The 22,282-nt window shown below is 50.1% G+C and overlaps 1 protein-coding gene across 1 annotated transcript in view; it reads left to right on the top strand.

The window, feature by feature from the left end:
• Positions 1-22,282, top strand: part of RPS6KA2 (ribosomal protein S6 kinase A2) — a 330,758-nt gene that overhangs the window by 5,181 nt on the left and 303,295 nt on the right. The gene's annotated exons all lie outside the window — the stretch shown is intronic.

Genomic DNA, 22,282 nt, shown 5'->3' with positions numbered 1-22,282 from the left:
GCTGGGGGGTTGGGGAGGAGCAATGGGCGCTGTGTGGGGTGGGGCAGGGCGGGGCAGAGCCATGGGGCGCTGGGCTGAGGTGCTGGGGGGAGCGGAGAGGAGCAATGGGGCACTGGGTGGGGCCGGGGCGGAGTGATGGGGTGCTGGGGGCGCCTGGACTCTGACGTCCAAGGAATCTTTGGTGTATTTCCGGCAGGGAGATTGCTGAGGCCCTTCAGTCGTCAGCTTCAGAAGACAGGCTCCAGGGTGCTCACGGTGGCAGCCAAACTGGCACCACGACTGACTGTGCACCAGGATCCCCTCGAAGGGCTTGGTAACTCACAGAACCTGTTACATCACTAACTGTAGCTACTTCCTAAGGTCTCCTGGTCTCAAATTGTCTTATCCTCAGCACTTCCGCGGAGAAGGCAATGGCACCCCACTCCAGTACTCTTGCCTGGAAAATCCCATGGACGGAGGAGCCTGGTAGGCTGCAGTCCATGGGGTCGCTAAGAGTCGGACACGACTGAGCGACTGCCCTTTCACTTTTCACTTTCATGCATTGGAGAAGGAAGTGGCAACCCACTCCAGTGTTCTTGCCTGGAGAGTTCCAGGGGCGGGGGAGCCTGGTGGGCTGCCGTCTCTGGGGTCACACAGAGTCGGACACGACTGAAGCGACTTAGCAGCAGCAGTAGCAGCATTTCTGATGCAAATGTAGGTGCTAAGTTGTTGCAGGAGTACAGGAAAGTTGACTGAGCTCTTGAAGTTACTTTTGATAACAGAACATGAGGTAGAGGAATGTTTCCTGTTTCCCGGTGTCACCTTGTCCAAATGACAGAAAGGCAGCCTGCCTTTGACTCTTGGTAAATGAAGAGTGGTTAGGAGTGTCTGCCTCCTTGAAGCCCCTGTGGCTCAGATGGTAAAGCATCTGTCTACAACATGGGAGACCTGGGTTCGGTCCCTAGATTGGGAGGATTCCCTAGAGAAGGAAATGGCAACCCACTCCAGTAGTCTTGCCTAGAAAGTCCCATGGATGGAGGAGTCTGGTGCAGGCTACTGTCCATGGGGTCGCAAAGAGTTGGGCACGACTGAGTGACTTCACTTCACTGGGAGTGTCTGCAGGACACAGGCTGATGTGTGGATGCATTTGTAAAGTTTGTGGGGAAACGGAAAGACACTGGGCCCAGCCTGTCAGTGGCTGCTTCTGAGAGATGATGCTGAAAACCCCAGGCTCCAATCCAGCAGCGGGGAAGTGACTCAGGGGTCTTGAGCAGGTGTCTGACTTTTTCTGGGGCCAGGTTTCCTGCGTACGTCCTCCTCAGCCTTCAGAGCAAAAGATCCTTGGCTCAGATAAATGAAATCAGATGGCAACAGAGTTGGGCATGAGGGCTTCACACTCCTTGCCAGTCTGAACGTGTGTGATGACTAAAAAAGTCTTATTTCGGAAAAAATATCCACCTCCACAACAGTTTGTTCATTCAGTCAGTCAAGAATGTTTACTGGTGGCCTGTGGGTAAGACCTCATGCCTTGCATGGAAGGAGGAACAGATGAGCAGGACTGTCTGTGATGGTCCCAGCCTTGTTGCTCCTTTTACTGATACAGTTCTTACATGTAGAATGTTCTTCACATGTGTGTGTGTGTATGTGTGTGTGTGTATAAAGTGTAGGACATTTTATGCAAAAATTTGGGAAATTTTATGCAAAAGTCCATCTAGTCAAAACTATGGTTTTTCCAGTGGTCATGTATGTATGTGAGAGCTTGACCATAAAGAAGGCTGAGCACCAAAGAATTGACGCTTTTGAACTGTGGTGTTGGAGAAGACTCTTGAGAGTCCTTTGGACTGCAAGGAGACCCAACCAGTCCATCCTAAAGGAGATCAGTCCTGGGTGTTCACTGGAAGGACGGATGCTGAAGCTGGAAGCTCCAATACTTTGGCCACCTGATTTGAAGAGCCAACTCATTGGAAAAGACCCTGTTGCTGGGAAAGATTGAAGCTAGGAGAAGAAGGGAATGAAAGAGGATGAGATGGTTGAATGGCATCCCTGACTCTATGGACATGAATGTGAGCAAGCTCCAGGAGTTGGTGAAGGACAGAGAAGCCTGGAGTGCTGCAGTCCATGGGGTTGCAGAGTCGGACACAACTGAGTGGCTGAACAACAGCAACAAATGCATAGGTGTCTTCAGAGGTGACTCTTGTCCAGTTGTACCTCACGCTGTGGTTCCATCCAACCTCTGGAAAAAGGGCTCTGGTGAAGGTCGAGATTAAAGATTGAAATCAAGACAGGGAGTCGGCATCAGAAGCTGGGAGCGTCTGCAACCTACCTTCTCCTCAGCTCTGCCGAGGGAAGGCTTCCTGTCTCAGAGGTCTTGCGGGGGCTCTGTATAAACTCAAAGGAAGGTGACTCTTCATGAGAGTCCGTGTGACACATCAGAGGCCATCACCCTTTGTGTTCCTGGAGAAAAACAAAAGAAAAACGAAACCAAACTGCCTCAGCAGATCCCATTAGGAAATATCCCGTCAGCTGCTGTTTGAGGGGTTCCTGGAAGGGGCTTGTCAGAAAGAACATATCTGAGGCCCCAGTGAAATACACTCCGGGAGTTGGTGATGGACAGGGAGGCCTGGTGTGCTGCCTACCGCCCAAGGGGTTGCAAAGACTTGGACACAACTGAACTGAACCGAGGCCCCTGCTCTTCGGGGTTTGGTGGTCCTGTGCCTTGCTCCTTTTGGCCCGGTGTGTGTAGCAGAACTAGTGGAAATGCTGGGAAATGAGGACACCAGAGAGAGTTAGGGCTTAAGGAAGAAGCACGTGCCTCGCTGGGCTGGGCACTGTGGTACGGAGCGGGGGCCTCTGGAGGGTGAGACCAGGGGTGACCGCAGCCTCCTGACCTGCACGCAGGCCCCATCAGTCATCTGGGGGAAGGACGTGGGGACAGGGGGTGGGGCAAGTCTGGGGAGCAGGGGTCCCTCCGGGAGTATCCAGGATGAGCCTCTGAGCCGAGGTCAGCAGCAGCCCCTGTATCCCTGCTCCATCCCTGACCTCCGTGTCCAGGTGCTGCAGACACACGGGGTGGCGCTTTAGGCGAGTTTCTGATTTCACAGAATGCCCTGTGGAAAACACTAGAACGTGTATATATTTTTTAAAGTGCTTTGATTTCAGGGTTCTGTTTATTAATAACGGTCATTTTCTTGTCTGGTCGATCTTAGAAACCAGGTCCAGAGAAGCCACCCCCAGCATTATCGTGGTTTCCCCTTATTTCCTTGTGACTCTTGGGGTGTTCGCCTCTCCTGCTGAAACTGGGCTGGGTTTTCACAGCAGAGATGATTCTGGCACCTCTGAAGCAGAACAGAGCCAGGAGGGCGGCAGTCCCGCTGCCAGCCTCAGTTGGCAGGAGAGCACTCTGCAGGGAGCACAGAGACCTGCCCTGAGGGATCGGCGGGGGGATGACAGGTCTCGGCCGAGTGAGGATGCTGGAAGATGGGGCACCAGCGGCCCGGCCCCGGCATCTCCCCAGGAGCCAGGGGACCAACGGGACCACCTCCAGGCAGGTGTTCTTCGAATCCCTAGCATCTGTCAATGTGAACTCCTTCAGTGACCAGCCTCCTGATTTCCCAACAGCTGTAGCTTGGATGTCCCCAGTTCTCAGCCAGGGGCGAGGGGTGAGAAGCAGGGCAGGGGTGAAATTTCGGGAAGCCCTTCAATCTCGAAGGAGAGAACAAGCCAAGAGTGTTTTCAGAGCCCTCGGGACTAAGTCACGGTAGCAGCAGGCTCTTGCCCAGGTCAGGGTTCAGCCACCTACACCCAGGTGACCTGCAGACGTCTACAGATGGCCTCTTACCTCTTGTCCTGCCCTGGGAATCTAGACAGTTTCACTGTCCCTTAAAAAAAGACAGAAAAAACAATCCAAACTGGATTGAATAGAAGGGAGACAAGAAGAACAATGAAGGCTCAGAACTGATAAAGCAATTACAAGCCGTGCAATCACAGCTTGAAAAGATAGCTGGGAGTTTGAAAAGAGACGGATGAGTCGATCTTCCCAGCCTGCTTGTTACCTGCCATCAATGTGTCTTTACAGAACCCACCTGTCTCCGAAGCTGGAGTTGGCGATGGCACGTTGGCTATGTCACCATTCAGATTTGTCCAGAAGAAGGCAGGAACTCTCATCCTTACGGGAATTCTAGAGAAGAGCAGCATAAGCATAATGCATTTGGAAGAAAGGCTAACGTGACTAAGCCTCTGCAGTTCCCATGGGCGTTTAAATGCCTTGCGCAGTGGTAACAGTAACGTTGGCTTCAAGCGTCAGCACCTACTGGGGCAGACACGAAAGAAACGGCGAGAACTGGGGATGAACGTTGGTAGAGCGTGTTTGATGTATCGGTGGTAATTATTTGCAAGGATCGACACGAGACAAGAAGCCCAGCTCCCATCGTCAGCAGCCACGGGTCCCTTCGGTTATCACATCATCTCTGAAGCATTTGCCGCGATCTCTGTCGGACACAGAGGACAGCTTGCAGCTATTTTCGGTTTCTACGATCCTCGTCTTTCTGCTTCTGTAGCAAAGTCAGCAGGAGCGCGCTTCCGAGTACTGCCTCTCTGGGAATAAACTGATTACTTAGTTCGTGCTGACGTCGTCTAGAACCCTGGGCACGCATGGGGCCCTGTTCTGCTGTCTGAGAACAGTGGATTGGTGGGGTACACAGTCCTGCAAAGCAAATTGTTCACACCGTTCAGGGCGCAGGCTCTGGCCCTGTGAACCAGCCAGCCATCTGCAGCTTCCTGACCGCCCAGGGGGCAGGGTATTTCCTGCCAGCACAGTGACTTCACGGGTGGTCTCACCAGGAAAAGGTGCCCACTCGGTCATGTGTTGAGATGGTTGCTGAATCATGAAGCAAAAGCGAAGTCACTCAGTCGTGTCCTACTCTTTGTGACCCCATGGACTGTAGCCCACTAGGCTCCTCTGTCCATGGGATCTTCCAGAGAGTACTGGAGTGGGTTGCCACTCCCTTCTCCAGGGGATCTTCCCGACCCAGGGATTGAGCCTGGGTCTCCTGCATTGCAGGCAGACACTTTACCATCTGAGCTACCGGGGAAGTCAAAGCCGCCCTCTCCATGTGGTTGAACACACAGCAGTGGGGCTGGAGGAAGCTCTGGGGTCGCCTTAGGGTGTCCTTTAGGGCCTCCTGCGTCTGACCCCCTGAGGAATGATGGTGCACCTCTGCCTGCAGAGGAAACCCGAGGATGTGCTGAAATAAGAGCCCTGCTTTTGGTGTGTCTGACTGATGTCATCTTCCATCTTCCTAAGACCAAGAAGTGGGTGGCAAGTCTGTTATTTTCCCCGTTTTTCAGGTGGTGAAATTGAGGTATCAGAGATGATGTAATTTGCTAATTATAGCAGAGAACCAATGAAAAAGGGAATTTCAAACCAAAGCTCTTTCTGCTGACTTATTTTCTCTTCCTAAATCTCAGAGGTTAGGTGGTGGGTTTTTGGCTGATGGACTAAGGGCCCGGGGTCAAAGGCTTTGCTCCGTCCTGTCCTCTGGGTTTAAAGCAAGGTTACAGGTGCATTGGGAACCCTGCCCGCGTCTCTTTTCTGTGGCCACACTGGGGTCAGAAACTGCGTCACCATGGCCCCGTCCGTCCCCAGGGGAAGTGTGGAGCCCGCCCACCCTGCGGTGTCACTGGGCTTCTCTCTCTTTTTCTCTTTTTAAAATTCTCTCTCCTCCCTTCAATTTGTTGCTGTTGCTCATTTGCTCACTTGTGCCCGACTCTCTGCGACCCCATGGACTGCAGCACGCCAGGCTTCCCTGTCCTTCACCATCTCCCAGAGCTTGCTCAAACTCCTGTCCATTGAGTCAGGGATGCCATCCAACCATCTCATCCTCTGTGGTCCCCTTCTTCTCCTGCCCTCAATCTATCCATGAATCTGCTTTTTGCATTTGGCCACGTTGGCCAAAATATTAGACCTTCCAAATCTCTTCAAACTAGGAAAATACAAAACTTGTTCTTTTTTTGTGTGCATGAAAAGCATGGGGGAACTCGAGCCAGAGGTGCTGTTGAAAGATACACACCCTATCTCTGCTTTTTTGGCTGATATCTCTGTCATGGATGGGATGCGTTACTGACTTAATGAATCACAGAAGTTTCTTGTACTTTATTGATATCAAATGGATCGTTTAAATAATTACAGTAAGAGAGGATATATATATGGAGAGAGAGTGAATTTTCCTCCTTGATAATGCTGTACATGTGTGGGTAAGATTCAAAGTATCAGAGAGAAAATCATGTAGCTTCTTATCCTTTGGATATTTTGAAGAAATAAAAAGTCAAACAAATCCCCCAAAACGCTTACTCTTGTAACACAGATGCAGCTGGGAACTGGGTGTGGAGACACAGACTGCAATTCGTGTGAGTCATAAAAATCTCCAGGGAATCATTAAGACCATTTTTTTCTGAGATGTGGTACCAAAACAGCCCACAGTGCCAAGTGAATATTGAGTGAGCGCCTGGCTCCTTGCGGGAGACTCCTCCCCCACAGTCCCTCTTCCCGGCTCCTGGGAGGGAGGGTGGGGAGGACTCCCCCAGGGTCCGACGACCCTGAGTCAGGTCTCACCTTCCGTCTCCGGCAGAATGAACGGAGCGACGGCACGTAACGTAAGCAGAGAAGACGAAAGGATTTTGAGTCTCGATTTGAAGATGCAGACACACAGATGCCTGTTTTCACAACAACGGGATAAATACAAGGGGGTGCTTTCTAGCGTCCTCCTGGGAAGATGGGAGGTCTCAGGCGTACCCATGCGGGCAGCGCAGGCCGCCTCCGGCATCACAGCCCCCGGGATACTCACCCGGCCAGCCCCCGCCCCCACCCCGCTCCTCCCCCATCGCGGTCATCTCAGCGAGCGTCTGCTGAGCAACAGCTCTGTGTCTGGCGCCTGGCCGGCTCCAATGATTCAGGGACTCACATGAGCGAGGCAGACGAGCATCTCTGCACCTTACGCTCTAGTGTTCCTGCAAGTAAACAGCTAGCTAACGAGGCCGTTCCGCGTGGCGGCGGGGGCTGTGGAGAACCGAAGCAGACGGACAGAGCGCCGGGGTGGGAGCACGGGTTAGGGAGGACCTCACCCAGCAGGTGGGGTTGAGGTTAGGAGGTAAATGGCGTTAGAGACCAGCCCCCTACCCGAACCCGAAGGCAGATGATTCAAGGCCGAGGAGGTCTGGGCGGACAGGGGCCGAGGGAGCAGGCGGTGCTGGGAGGGGACGCGGAGGCCTGCAGGTCTCCGGACTTTATTCCAGTTTCTCTGGGACGGTACTGGTGCCTCCTGAGCAGGAAAGTGGTGCGTTGGCATTGAGGTTTTTCAAGCACACTCTCTGGTTGTTGGGTCAGGAAGCAGGGAGTTTGGGGGAAAGAGTGAGGTCAGGGAGCCGCGTTAGGAGGCGGCAGGGGCCCCGTGAGAGGTGGTGGTGTCTGGGCGCAGGGCCCACGGGTGGCACCGAGTTCCTGCTGAGCCTCCTCTGCCCGCTGTATCGCAGGCTCCTCTCTTGGGCCGCGGGGGAAGTTCCACGGATGCTGCAGCTTACACAACTGATGTTTAGTTTCCTGCAGTTTGGGGGGCTGGAAATCAGGTCAGGGTATCAGCAGGCTGGTTTCTCCAGAGGCGGGGAGGGCGAATTCCCCCAGGCCTCTGCCCCAGACCCTGTGGGCTGCCCCAGTCCTTGGGGTCCTGGGACTCGTGGACGCATCTCAGGTCTCTGCCTCAGTCTTCACGTGGCCGCTCCCTGTGGGCATCTCACTTGGCCGTCTTCTCCTGAGGACACCAATCATTTCAGATCTGGGCCCACCCTGATGACTCTTGTCCCATCTAGTGACACCCACAGAGACCCTGTTTCCACACAAGGGCACGTCTTAAGTCACTGGGGTTTGGGCTTTAACAGGTCTCTGGGCAACAAGTTTCAACCCATAATAAATATACTCGGGACACTCAGTTTCGTTGGTCTGCTGCGTCCAGTCCAAGTCTTTGCCAGAAACCCTGCTTTTTCAATCAAGACATAAACACACAAAATGCACGTGGACTGGATTTCTGTAGCTGTCTCCGCTGCTCAGACCCTGGCCAGGCCATGTGCTGAGTCCCCATCTACTGTGCTCTGCCTCCACACGCTTCCATGCAGGGGACTCTGGGTTGCTTCTGAGACTCGCTGTCCAAGGGCACCAGAGCCCCCAAGACTTGGGCCACCCTGACCTCGCAGTGCTGGGGGCGCCTAGTTTGGGAGCAGAGAACACTTTGCTGTGGTTTTGCTTGTTTAGGAGAATTGATAACCACAATACAGAATATACAGTGATATATTGATGAAAACGATGCAGAAAGTTACTGTAAACGTAACTACTGAGTCACGGGAATAAAAAATAAAGACACAAGTGAAAGAACGCTGGGACTTGGCGCTCAAGCAGCTCCGGCAGATGGCTGTGTCAGCTTCCGGTTGCTGCGGTAACAAGTGACCACAAACTTGGTGGCTGAAAGCAGCATGGATTTATTACTGTACCATTCTGGAGGTCAGAAGTCCTATAGTCTAGCTGTTGGCAGGGCCGTGTTCCATTTCCAGAATCAGTGTCCTTGCTTTTTCTCGCCTCTGCTCGTTGTGTAGTTGCTCAGTTGTGTCCGACCCTTTGCGACCCCAAGGACGGCAGGACGCCGGGCCTCCCTGGCCTTCACTGTCTCCCAGAGTTTGCTCAGACTCATGTCCGTGGAGTCAGTGATGCCATCCCACCTTCTCTTCTAGCCTCTGGAGACACCTGAGTTCCTTGGCATGTTGCCCCTCAGCAATGGCATCACTCCTTCTCTGACCTGACCCTCCCACCACCTCACAAGGACCCTTGTGATGGTATAAACCATTCATATGATCCAAGGTACTCACCCCACTTCAGGATCCTCGATTTAAACACATCTTCAAAGTCCCTTTTGCCTGGAAGGGCACATGTCTAGCTCTGGGGCTTACCTCATGGGAATCTTGGGGTACCATTGTTCTGGCCACCCTGGTGGCACCCCTGTGGGACAGCTGGCCTGGTCGCCCCCAGATCTGAAACAGAAGCCTGTGGGTCTACATAAGGGATGTAGCAATGGATGTAATGCACACTTCTAGCTTGGGTCCTGATTTGAAGAGACCAACTCTAAAACATATTTCTTGGGACAATTAGGTGATTTTGAATGTGGACTAGGTAACAATTCTGTTAATTTTTTTCCTTTTTTTGGTTAATTTTTTTGTTACTCTTTTTTGCTAAAGTGTTTTTAGGTGAAGTATGTAAACCATGCATTTCACTCAAATATTTCAATATGCCTCTCTCAAGAATAAGAATGTTTTCCTATGTAAACACATCACCCATTGTGACTGGCAGGTTGATGCTTTCATCCTGCCTTCCCCAAAACCATTGATTTAGGAAGGTCAAAAGCACTTCATTTTATAAGTTAAAAGCTACCCACCCCTCTCTCCATGTGATTTTGCTTCCTTGAAAAAATCAATCTAGCTAAATTGTACCTCTGTTGGACAGGGCATTGATTTCTACCTGTTAATTTTAACAAAGAGGGTTAGCTGCTGACCTCATAGGGGGCTTTTTAAGACAGAGCTGCCCAGCCCATGAATCAGGCCTTCCGTGTTTACCGCGTAGGAAGTTGGGGTTTGTGACCTAAAGCCTTTGCCCAAGAGTTCCTGCTCTTGCAGAATCAGCGCTGGTTTGTGTGCCTTGAAAGCAAAAGTAAAACCTAGCTCTTGATCTAACTGTGAAGTCGGACAAATTCTGCTTTTCGACCGTCATTTCTTACATGCAAGGTTTATTTAATTCTGAAGGGAGAATCACTTGGATAGATTATTGGTAAAAGGCAAGCAAGCCAAAAATCAACAGTGAAGGGCTTGGACCTTCTCATTCCACCTAAGATGTAGAAAAGCATAGAGGACATTGCCGACAATGAGGGAAAGCTAGGTAACCTGCAAAGTCCTGGCTTTCCTTGAACCCATCAGAGCGCAAGGCAGCCAGATGGACTTTACCCGAAGGATGACAAGCCCATTCCAGGACGGTGGGGGCATGATCTGCTACCTATTCTACCTACCCGGAATAGGTAGAAGATGCAGCAGCAGCCACTGTGAAAATGGGTGAAAACAAACAGCTGAGTATGGGCTCATGCGCCAGCCTGAGGTCAGGGTGCCCACTCTGCGCATGCATCCTCCCCAGGGCCTTCCCTGGAGGTGTGTGAGGGCCCGGGAGCCCGCTCTGTGCTTGCATCCTCCCCAGGGCCTTCGCTGGAGGTGTGTGAAGGTCAGGGCGCCCACTCTGCACTCGCGTCCTCCCCAGGGCCTTTGCTGGAGGTGTGTGAGGGCCCGGGAGCCCACTCTGCACTCGCGTCCTCCCCAGGGCCTTCCCTGGAGGTGTGTGAGGGTCAGGGCGCCCACTCTGCGTGCGCATCCTCCCCAGGCCTTCCCTGGAGGTATGTCAGGGTCTAGGAGCCCACTCTGTGCTTGTGTCCTCCCCAGGGCCTTCACTGGAGGTGTGTGAGGGTCCAGGCCTGCCTTCAGGGAGCCCCTCAGTGTGCACAGCACAACCCCCCACCCAGCTTCTGATGCAGGAGCCTCAGCCCCTGGGAGTGGGAAGGAAGTCCTCCTACACCCCGGCCCTGGCAGGACCTGCATGTGGGAAAACACAGAAGCAGTAGCCAGCAGCTCTGTGAGAGGGTCAGGAGCTCCTCCCTACTCCAACTTCAGTACACTGGCAATAAAAATTGGATAGAAATTAAAATTATATATCATGCATCCCAACCCTATAACACAGAGGGATAAATCTAGCAAGATATATGCAGGGTTTGTATGTGCACGCTAAGTCACTTCAGTTGTGTCCAACTCTTTGCAACCCTGTGGGCTGTACCCCGCCAGGCTCCATGGGATTTCCCAGGCAAGGATACTGGAGTTGCCATTTTTTCCTCCAAGTGTTCTTCCTGACCCAGGGATCTAACCTGCATCCTTTATGTCTCCTGCATTGGCAGGCAGATTCTTTACTACTAGGTGTCGGAAGGCCCTGAGAACAATAAAACACTGTTGAGAGATTAAATAAACCTAAAATAATGAGGGGGTATACTACATTCATGGACAAGAAGATTCCGTATTAAGGTGTTCATTTTCCAAAGTGATTTTGAGACGCAATGCAATACCAACTGAAATCCCAGGTTTTTCCTCTTTTAAATAAAATTTATTTTTTAGAGCAGTTTTAGGATCACAGCAAAAGTGAGCACAGAGTGCAGCATCCCTAAATACCTCTTCCCCCACCCACATGCACAGCGCCCCCACTATCAACACCCCCCATCAGAGGGGGACATTGTTACAGTGATGAACCTACTTGGGCATGTCACAATTACCCCAAATCCAGTTTGCATTAGGGCTCACTTTTGGTGTTTACGTTCTGTGGATTTGGAATGTAATGTGAAGTGTAAAGTGAGACATATTCATCCCTATATCACACAGAGTGTTTTCACGGCCCTGATGATCCTGTGTGCTCTGACTACCCATCCCTCCCTCTCCACTCACCCCTGGCCACTATCTATTTTTTATTGTCTCCATCAGTTCAGTTCAGTCGCTCAGTCGTGTCCAACTCTTTGCGACCCCATGAACTGCAGCACGCCAGGCCTTCCTGCCCATCACCAGCTCCCAGAGTCCACCCAAACCCATGTCCATTGAGTCGGTGATGCCATGCAGCCATCTCATCCTCTGTCGATCCCTTCTCCTCCTACCCTCAATCTTTCCCAGCATCAGAGTCTTTTCTAATGAGTCAGCTCTTCGCATCAGGTGGCCAAAGTATTGGAGTTTCAGCTTTAGCATCATTCCTTCCAATGAACACCCAGGACTGGTCTCCTTTAGGATGGACTGGTTGGATCTCCTTGCAGTCCAAGGGGCTCTCAAGAGTCTTCTCCAACACCACAGTTCAAAAGCATCAATTCTTCAGCCTTCAGCTTTCTTTATAGTCCAACTCTCATATCTAGCCTTGACTAGATGGACCTTTGTTGACAAAGTAATGTCTCTGCTTTTTAATGCTTTTTCTCTGCTTTTTAATATGTTGTCTAGGTTGGTCATAACTTTCCTTCCAAGGAGTAAGTCTCCATAGTGTTCCCTTTTCCAGAATGTCATGTAGTTGGAATCACACAGAAAGCAGCCTTTTCAGGTTGGCTTGTTTCACTCAGTAATATACATGCAAGCCTCCTCCACATCTTTGCATGACTTGATGGTTTGTTTTTGGCACTGAATAATATTCCATTGTCTGGATGGGCCACAGTTCACTTACCCATTCACCTACTGAAGGACACCTTGGATGCTTCCAAATTCTGGCCATTATGAATAAAGTTGCCATAAACATGGTGTGTGGAGTTTGTGTGGATCTAAATTTTCAACTGGGCTTCCCTGGTGGTTCAGCGATAAAGAATCCACCTACCAATGCAGGAGACGTGGATATGAACCTTAGTTCGAGAAGATCCCCTGGAGAAGGAAATGGCAACCCACTCCAGTATTCTTGCTGGAGAATCCCATGGATGGAGGAGCCTGGCGGGCTATGGTCCATGGGGTCACGAAGAGTCAGATGCGACTGCGTGCACATACACTGTCTGTCTGTCCATCTATCTATGTGTCTCTCCATCAATCTATCCATCCATCTGTTATCTATCTGTGTATCTATTATTTATCTCTCCATCCATTATCTATATATTATCTTCACTTGAGTATCTATCTACCCATCCTTTCATCCATCCACCTATTTATCTATATATCAATCTATCATCTACCGCACCACCCACAGGTAACCACATAATTATGAGGCTGTGTCTTCATGTGTATGTGTAGATGGTGGAATACAGTTTGCTTGAAATGTTTTCTGTTGCAGTTGCCATTCTCAGTTTTGGAGTTTCTCTCTATGGCCTTTAGCTACTTGACTAGGCACGGGAAGACGAGGGTGAACATCGCAGGGAAAGAGCAAAGAGAATGCGTGCTCCGAGGGGGCTCCCACCGGGAAGGATGACGCTTCTTCTGTTGGAGGAACCCCCCCACCACCGTCAGGAGACACAGAGAAAAGCAAGGGGGTCAGTTCAAGGGGTTTTGCTCTCATTTTGTGTAAAGTTGATCCCTTTTCTTCTGTCAGTGGGCGTGGCAGTGGGGGGAAGGGGAGGCGTCTACACCTCATTAACCTGAAACTAACAACCAGATCGAGGTGATGGGGAAATGACAGCAGAGAGAGAAACAAAAGATAAATATGTACCAGCCCGTCTTCCCAACTCTGAAAGGTGGGCTTGGAATTCAGCGCTGAGCTTCCTGCAAAATGCACTAGTTGCTTAGTCGTGTCCGACTCTTTGCGGCCCCATGGACTACAGCCCACCAGGCTCCTCTGTCCAGGGGATTCTCCAGGCAAGAATGTTGGAGCCGGTTGCCATTTCCTACTCCAGGGGATCTCCCCGACCCAGGGATTGAACTGGGGTCTCCTACATTGCGGGCAGATTCTTTACTGTCTGAGCCACCAGGGAAGGCTGGAGGTTGAGGCAAAAAGGGAGACACGATCAGTGATGCAATTCACAGCATCTACACATCAAAACACAGGTGTGGGCAAGAACACAGCCTTGCTCAGAGCCATGGCTGAGGGTAACTCTTCCTTCTCACGCCCATCAAGGGTGTCCTGCGTAAGGCAGCGGAGGTCATGCTCAGAGATAAACCCCCACAGTGAAGATAGTGTTGAATTCTCTATACATCCTTCCTTCAGTATCTATAGATATGATCTGAGAACGTATAGAGAAACAGAGGTCAGTGAACAGTTTCATGGGGTCAGGCCTGTAGTATTAATAATGCCAACCGAATTCAGGGGCAACTTCATATCTTGTGGAACAGTGCATGGCTGGAACACATTTCCGGCCATCTCTGAGGAATGGGACTTACCCGATAAGCTTCTGTAAGAGCCAGAGTTCCGTGCGTGCGGGAGGGTGGCAGAGTCCTCGCTGAATCGTGCACACCCGACTCGAATCCTTGACCTTCCTTTCTGAGGACGTGGGCTCAGGTTGCCCACGGTGTTAGCACCTTGCTCAGGACACAGTAACCACAGCAATATAAGTTCTATTTGTCTTTATGGAATGTTGTAATATTATATGGACTGAGCATCCTGAGTGTATCAGAGCTGTGGCGACTGTCAACAGGTCCTTGACAAAAACTAGTTTTTTCTGTTTCCGCAGAATAGACAGAAACCTTCCCATCAGGTTCTAGATCACAAAGATAAATACAGATTGACATGGAGTTGATTTGGAGCAAACAAGAGAAAAATGGGCCACACTCCACTTATTCCAGCCACTTAATAGCATTTACATCTGTTTTCCTCATTAAAACTTAAAATACCCAGCAACCTAGAACATTTGCCAAAGACAGCATCTATTTATGTCCAAAGTGTTATTATTGACTCATTGTTGTATTTGCCTTGATTCAGTCTTTCAGGTTAATTTAATTCTGTTTTCTTTGTTTTCTACTCAAGATTGTTAAAGGCAGGACAAGAGGGTGGCAGCCGCGCCCAGGGCTCTGGCCCTTCTTGCTGGAAGGCTTCCTTTGCAGGGTCTGGGGTGCCTCCCCCCACACCAAGGTGAAGTCTGACTGAGTCCAGGGCTGGGGGGTCTCTTCACCCACACTCCACCTGAAATAGGAGTTCCAGGTCACCTCCTTGTGCAAAACTCTGCCTTCTGCACGTTGCTGGCTCCCTGGACTCAGGGGTGGGGGGCCGTGCAGAAAGCAGGGGGCTCGCCTCGGCTTCTGTTCCCTGGGTCTGGGCTCCTCCCTTCCCAGGTCAGCAGGTGCGCACAGCTTCCCGGGGTCCACCCAGGTCCTCCAGCGCAGGCTTCCCCACCCACTTGGAAGTGCAGCAGGTCGGCAGGCTGCGAGGGCCCGGGGCGCGGGGACCACCAGGCAGCTATGGTGCTAACACGAGTGCTGCTCTGGTTTATCCCTGTGGAAACGGGGCAGGTTCACAGGCACACACAGGCGCACACACACACCCCCAGAGAGACTGGACTTGAAACCAGATTAAGTAAGTTCTATTTCAAGTGCGGTCAGGAAATATGTCCCTGTAGCATCTTCGGTTCAGTTCAATTCAGTCGCTCAGTCATGTCCGACTCTTTGTGACCCCATGAACTGCAGCACGCCAGGCCTCCCTATCCATCACTCCCAGAGTCCACCCAAACCCATGTCCATCGAGGCGATGATGCCATCCAGCCATCTCATCCTTTGTGGTCCCCTTCTCCTCCTGCCCTCATTCTTTCCCAGCATCAGGGTCTTTTCCAATGAGTCAACTCTTCGCATCAGGTGGACAAAATATTGGAGTTTCAGTTTCAACATCAGTCCTTCCAATGAACACCCAGGACTGGTCTCCTTTAGGATGGACTGGTTGGCTCTCCTTGCAGTCCAAGGGACTTTCAAGAGTCTTCTCCAACACCACAGTTCAAAAGCATCAATTCGTTGGTGCTCAGCTTTCTTTATAGTCCAACTCTCACATCCATACATGACCACTGGAAAAACCATAGCCTTGACTAGACACACCTTTGTTGGCAAAGTAATGTCTCTGCTTTTTAATATGCTGTCTAGGTTGGTCATAACTTTCCTTCCAAGGAGCAAGCATCTTTTAATTTCATGGCTGCAATCACCATCCGCAGTGATTTTGGAGCCCAGAAAAATAAAGTCTGACACTGTTTCCCCATCTATTTGCCATAAAGTGATGGGACCGGATGCCATGATCTTCGTTTTCTGAAGGTTGAGCTTTAAGCCAACTTTTTCACTCTCCACTTTCACCTTCATCAAGAGGCTCTTTAGTTCTTTACTTTCTGCCATAAGGGTGGTGTCATCTGCATATCTGAGGTTATTGATATTTATCCTGGCAATCTTGATTCCAGTCTTCCAGCCCAGCGTTTCTCATGATGTACTCTGCATATAACTTAAATAAGTAGGGTGACAATATACAACCTTGATGTACTCCTTTTCCTATTTGGAATCAGTCTGTTGTTCCATGTCCAGCTTTAACTGTTGCTTCCTAATCTGTACACAGGTGTCTCAAGAGGCAGGTCAGGTGGTCTGGTATGCCCATCTCAGAATTTTCCACAGTTTATTGTGATCCACACAGTCAAAGGCTTTGGCATAGTCAGTAAAGCAGAAATAGATGTTTTTCTGGAACTCTCTTGCTTTTTCGATGATCCAGCGGATGTTGGCAATTTGATCTCTGGTTCCTCTGCCTTTTCTAAAACCAGCTTGAACATCTGGAAGTTCATGGTTCACGTATTGCTGAGGCCTGGCTTGGAGAATTTTCAGCATTACTATACTAGCGTGTGAGATGAGTGCAGTTGTGCAGCAGTTTGAGCATTCTTTGGCATTGCCTTTCTTTGGGATTGGAATGAAAACTGATCTTACAGAGTGAAATTCTGGTTCTTCCTGCTGACGCAGCCCAGGGCTCCCTGGCTGGATGGGCTGTGGGCTCATCCACTTAGTGGCAGAGGCGGCCCTTGTTCCAAAGCAGGTTTTGTTTTGGCTGAAGCTGCACTTCCGTCACTGGTCCATGCACAGCACTTGTGACTTATTTATCCATTTATTTATTTTCTATAAACATTCTGTACACAACTCCCAGAGCTTCTGCACAAAAGTTTCTCCTGGATCTGTTGATGTGTGTGTGCAAGTACATGGGTGCACACACACACACACACACACTCACACACACACACACTCTACCTGAGGTGAAATTACTGGACAGCGTGTACATGAAGAATGCAGTTGTTCATCTTTAGTACAAACACCACACCATCTTCCAAGCCCCCTGTGCTGGTCTATACACCAAGAGCAAGGCACAGGAGATACTGGGGCTCTTCACACTCTCCCATACTTGGTATAGTCAGACTTCTAATTTTTTTTTGCCAATTAGATGGGTAGAAATTGCATTTCTCAGTCAAACAAAGTTCACCTCGCTCTGTATTTTTAGTGGCCACAAAAGTCTCTCTGGTGAGATGCCTCTTGTCCTCTGTGCTGTGTAGTTTCTCTTTTTATATAGAAATTTACTCAGAAAGATTTTAAGCAATTGCAAAGTCAGGGGACCAGCATAGTGGACTTCTCTGACCTTCTGCCCAGCTTCAAGAAACATGACTCGTAGGAGACCTTGTTGACGCCCCACCCCGCTCCTGAGCCCAGCTTCTTCAGGTTGTTTTGAACAGATTCACTGCCACATCATTTCCTCTACAGCTGTTCCAGGAAGTGTCTCTAAACATAAGGTCACTCTTTAAAAACACTCACACACGTGTGCATATAACCACAAGACCAGCCTAGCGAATGAAAACTTATAATTTGTAAGTATCATCAAATGTCAAGTCTTCAGCTTTTCCCGGTTATCTGGCTTTTAACAGCTTGCTTGGGTTAGGGTTCAGGTGAGGTCGCAGCTTGTGACCGGCTGACGGTCTCTTGCTGTCGTTGTTGTTCAGTCGCTCAGTCGTGTTCGACTCTTTGCCACCCCGTGGGCTGCAGCACGCCAGGCTTCCCTGTCCTCACCTTCTCCTGGAGTCTGCTCAGACTCATGTCCGTTGAGCGGGTGATGCCACCCAGCCATCTTGTGCTCTGTCGCCCCTTCTCCTCCTGCCTTCAGTCGTCCCAGCATCCTTTCTGGACTCTTAGCAGGTGTCCTCCACTCTCCCCCAGTAGCTTATCAGATACCTCCAACCTGGGGGACTCATCTTTCGGTGTCATATTTTTTTGTCTTTTTACAGTTCATGAGGGTCTCCCGGCAAGCATACTGGGTGTTTTGCATCCCCTCCTCCAGTGGATCACGTTTTGTCTGACCTCTGCACTGTGACCTGTCCGTTTTGGGTGGCCCTATGGGGCATGGCTCATAGCTTCACCGAGTTACACAAGCCCCTTCGCCACCACGAGGCAGTGATCCATGAAGGGGACCGGTCTCTCAAGTCTCACTTAATTTGTAATCTCTTTCCCATCTGTTGTTTTTCTTGTCTGCTTCTTTGCTAGAGAATCTGGATCACTTGCCCTGTTTCCAAGGTTCTGAATCTTGCTCATGATGGTGCCCTTGAACGTGTGCCTCTGTCCCCCGTATTTTCTGTAATTTGTAAGTTGGATCATGAATCTCACTGATATCCTGGTTTGATTTTCTCATCTGTTGTGAAGACCTCACAAGTGGGGGGTCTGTGTTCTTATCGCGGGTGCTTGACAACTGGTCGTCTCTCTTTTCGTGATTTTTATGCTTTATTATCAAGTACTGCCTAGATCCAGACATCCAGTAGGAAATGTAAAATAGTGAAACCTTGATCCTAGCACTTTTTTCTTCATTTACCAGCTAGAAGACTCAAAGGAAATTTAAAATTCTGCCAAGAAAAATGGCGTTAGTCACCCAGCAAAGGGGGCTGTTCTGCCTGTAGCTGTTTAAGAACCATACCTTTGGCTTAAATACACAGTTCCTTTTTTTTTTATTTTATTTTATTTTATTTTTAAATTTTACATAATTGTATTAGTTTTGCCAAATATCAAAATGAATCCGCCACAGGTATACATGTGTTCCCCATCCTGAACCCTCCTCCCTCCTCCCTCCCCATACCATCCCTCTGGGTCGTCCCAGTGCACGAGCCCCAAGCATCCAGTATCATGCATTGAATCTGGACTGGCAACTCGTTTCATACATGATATTTTACATGTTTCAATGCCATTCTCCCAAATCTTCCCACCCTCTCCCTCTCCCACAGAGTCCATAAGACTGTTCTATACATCAGTGTCTCTTTTGCTGTCTCGTACACAGGGTTATTGTTACCCTCTTTCTAAATTCCATATATGTGCGTTAGTATACTGTATTGGTGTTTTTCTTTCTGGCTTACTTCACTCTGTATAATAGGCTCCAGTTTCATCCACCTCATTAGAACTGATTCAAATGTATTCTTTTTAATGGCTGCGTAATACTCCATTGTGTATATGTACCACAGCTTTCTTATCCATTCATCTGCTGATGGACATCTAGGTTGCTTCCATGTCCTGGCTATTATAAACAGTGCTGCGATGAACATTGGGGTACACGTGTCTCTTTCCCTTCTGGTTTCCTCAGTGTGTATGCCCAGCAGTGGGATTGCTGGATCATAAGGCAGTTCTATTTCCAGTTTTTTAAGGAATCTCCACACTGTTCTCCATAGTGGCTGTACTAGTTTGCATTCCCACCAACAGGGTAAGAGGGTTCCCTTTTCTCCACACCCTCTCCAGCATTTATTGCTTGTAGACTTTTGGATTGCAGCCATTCTGACTGGTGTGAAATGGTACCTCATAGTGGTTTTGATTTGCATTTCTCTGATAATGAGTGATGTTGAGCATCTTTTCATGTGTTTGTTAGCCATCTGTATGTCTTCTTTGGAGAAATGTCTATTTAGTTCTTTGGCCCAGTTTTTGAATGGGTCATTTATTTTTCTGGAGTTGAGCTGTAGGAGTTGCTTGTATATTCTCGAGATTAGTTGTTTGTCAGTTGCTTCATTTGCTATTATCTTCTGCCATTCTGAAGGCCGTCTTTTCACCTTGCTAATAGTTTCCTTTGATGTGCAGAAGCTTTTAAGGTTAATTAGGTCCCATTTGTTTATTTTTGCTTTTATTTCCAATATTCTGGGAGGTGGGTCATAGAGGATCCTGCTGTGATGTATGTCAGAGAGTGTTTTGCCTATGTTCTCCTCTAGAAGTTTTATAGTTTCTGGTCTTACGTTTAGATCTTTAATCCATTTTGAGTTTATTTTTGATACACAGTTCCTTTTGGAAAGTTGTGAGATCTGGCGGCATGGGGCCTGCCATTCTTCCGAAAATACCCCCGAGTCCCTGCGAGCTCAGGGCTGCCTCCGGGGCGGGGACACAGGTGAGCAGGCAGACAAAGGATGCTGTTGCTCTGAGCTCCTCGTGGGCAGCTCGAAGGCGTGGTGGGGGCCGCGCTGGGACCTCCACGGGCCCAGAAAGGGAGCCCAGGACCCGGCGCGGGATGCAGGCTGGCGGCCCTGCAAGCCGTCTGTAGGGTGTGCTCCAGCTCCACAGACACGCGTCACCATCTGGGCAGAGGCTGAGCAGCAGAAGCCCACCTCTCCCGGGTCTCAGGGCCAGGGCGCCGGCAGGTGGGGCTCCAGGAGCCTCTCTGCCCAGGTGTGGGCACGGGCGTCCTCTGCATGCAGGGTGCCCGTGTCTCTCTCAGTCTGTCCTCGCCTCCTCCTCCCCTAAGGACTCCAGCCCCTCCGGATCGGACTGCTCTCACGACACCATTCGGCCTGAACCACCCATTGAAGACTCTTATTTCCAAATCCGCGCACATTCTGAGGTCTGGGGAGTTAGGACCTCGATCTGGGGACACAGTTCAGCCCCGAAGACCAGAGGAAATGTCGAGCAGGGGACAGCTATGATCCGCTTTGCTCTACAACTGACAAGTCCGAGGCCGGCCGGGAGCTCCCTGCGGCTCCACGGGGAAGGAGGTCCGGTCCGGGCGGCGGGAGACGGTGGGCCCCGGCCTGGCGGGTGCTCCGATGGACGAAGAGCGGGGCCCAGGCCGGCGCCCACGCTGTGGGCAGAGAAGGGGACAGAGGGGTGAGGTCTGTTTGCGAGGAGTCTTCCAGAGCTGCGGCTTGACCACGCCGAGTTCAAGATGCCCATCATGAGCGGGCGGAGAGCCCGGGGATGCGCCCAGAGGGAGGGCTCCGGAAGGGGAGCGTGTTGCAGACCCTCAGCGGAAACGCCTCCTCGTGGTTTGCACCCCTCCGGTCCCCTTCTGTCTGCCCCTCTGGTCTGAGCCCCGTGCCCCTCCTCTGCGCTCCAGGGCCGGTCTTGCCGCCCAGCCTGCCTCCAGACCCCGCCGTGCCCGGCCATGCGCGTGGTGGGTTTTCCTGATTCCTTCTTGAGAGAGTGCATCACCCGTGGGAAAGGGCGGCCTGTCAAGCGTTCACAGCAGCATCGCAGGCCTGCTCTCCCCTTCTGAGAAGGAGAATTTCACAGAGACCACGTGGCCTGTCTTGTCGACTCGGGGCTGATGTGACAAACCCTTTCCTGGTTTGTAGGGAAAAAAGAGACAGACAGCTTCTAAATATAAACATACCAAGTCGTTTGAAGGATTTAGGAGCCCTGCTGGGGTTGATTTGATCGTTGTCTAGCAAATCGGCCTGAATTCATCAGCTTGTCTTCAGCTGCAGAGACGTGCCATCTTGTTCCTTCCCTAGGACTTACAAATGATTTCCTTTACTTTTCACACTAGGGTGGATTCAGGGTCGTCAGCATAATAGGAGACATTCTCAGTTCACTCCAACCCAGTCTTCCTTGAATCCATGTCATGTGGCTGTCACTTGTCATTTCTAGGTGTTTCTGGTGGAAACAGGGCTTAAGAAATGCCTGTCTAGGTGTTCTGTGGTCACATCTATGCTTTAAAAAATGAAATCATTTAACGGTTTGAATAACACTGCACATGTCCTCAGTTGACACCATTTCATCTTAATCAATACATAGAACTCATACATCTTAGCTTAGCTGGCCTGTGACTACAGATAAAGTTCTCTCATTGAAGACGCTTAAATCTTAATAGCTCTGGGCCCCAGCTCCCTCTGTGATAATGTACTGTTTTGTGCTATGTCTAAAATTTATCTGTTCGTGACACTTAACTGACTTTCGCTTGCATAGAATTTAGGCAGGGAGGAGCGGCTTCAAGGAATGCTTCTAAACTAGCAATTAACAGGACTTTTAAAGCAGCAATCACTTCATTATAATTAAACAAAAATAATTTAGGGCTATCATAAGTGGCTTAATTATTTTTCGTTAAGGAGGCAATTAACTCTCTTATGACAAATACAGTTTAAAACTTCACAAGCACAATTCTTTACAACAAATCTGAGCAGTGTGGTTTCCTATAACACGTGTACAAGTCTAGGGTACAAGTCGGCTGTTATTGGAATCACGGAGCAAACCTTTCAATATATATATATATATAAGAAGGGCTCTTGTTCTCGCAGCAGAGGGAAACACAGCCCTTACAGCAGCAAAACAGAGGCCTTGCTCTGACCCTAACAGGCATGTGAATGTCCTCTGTCTTTGACCAGCCCGGGGTTTCATGCTCCTGAGGCAAAGCTCTGCTGCTCAGGCGTCTCTTTAAACCCACTGACACAGCCTGAGCATCCAAACATAGTTCCAACCAAGTCCCAACCGATCGCAGGGGCTCCAGGGGGAGGCACTGAACGCACTGTCAGGTCGGGAGGGAGGAAGGAAATCCGGAAAATCCTTCATGAGGAAAGAT

The sequence above is a fragment of the Bubalus kerabau genome, chromosome 9 (genome assembly GCF_029407905.1).
Source record: "Bubalus kerabau isolate K-KA32 ecotype Philippines breed swamp buffalo chromosome 9, PCC_UOA_SB_1v2, whole genome shotgun sequence".
Classification (NCBI taxonomy): Eukaryota; Metazoa; Chordata; class Mammalia; order Artiodactyla; family Bovidae; genus Bubalus; species Bubalus kerabau.
The sequence above is the reverse complement of the archived record's forward strand: the minus strand, read 5'-3'. Positions and strand labels throughout refer to the sequence as shown.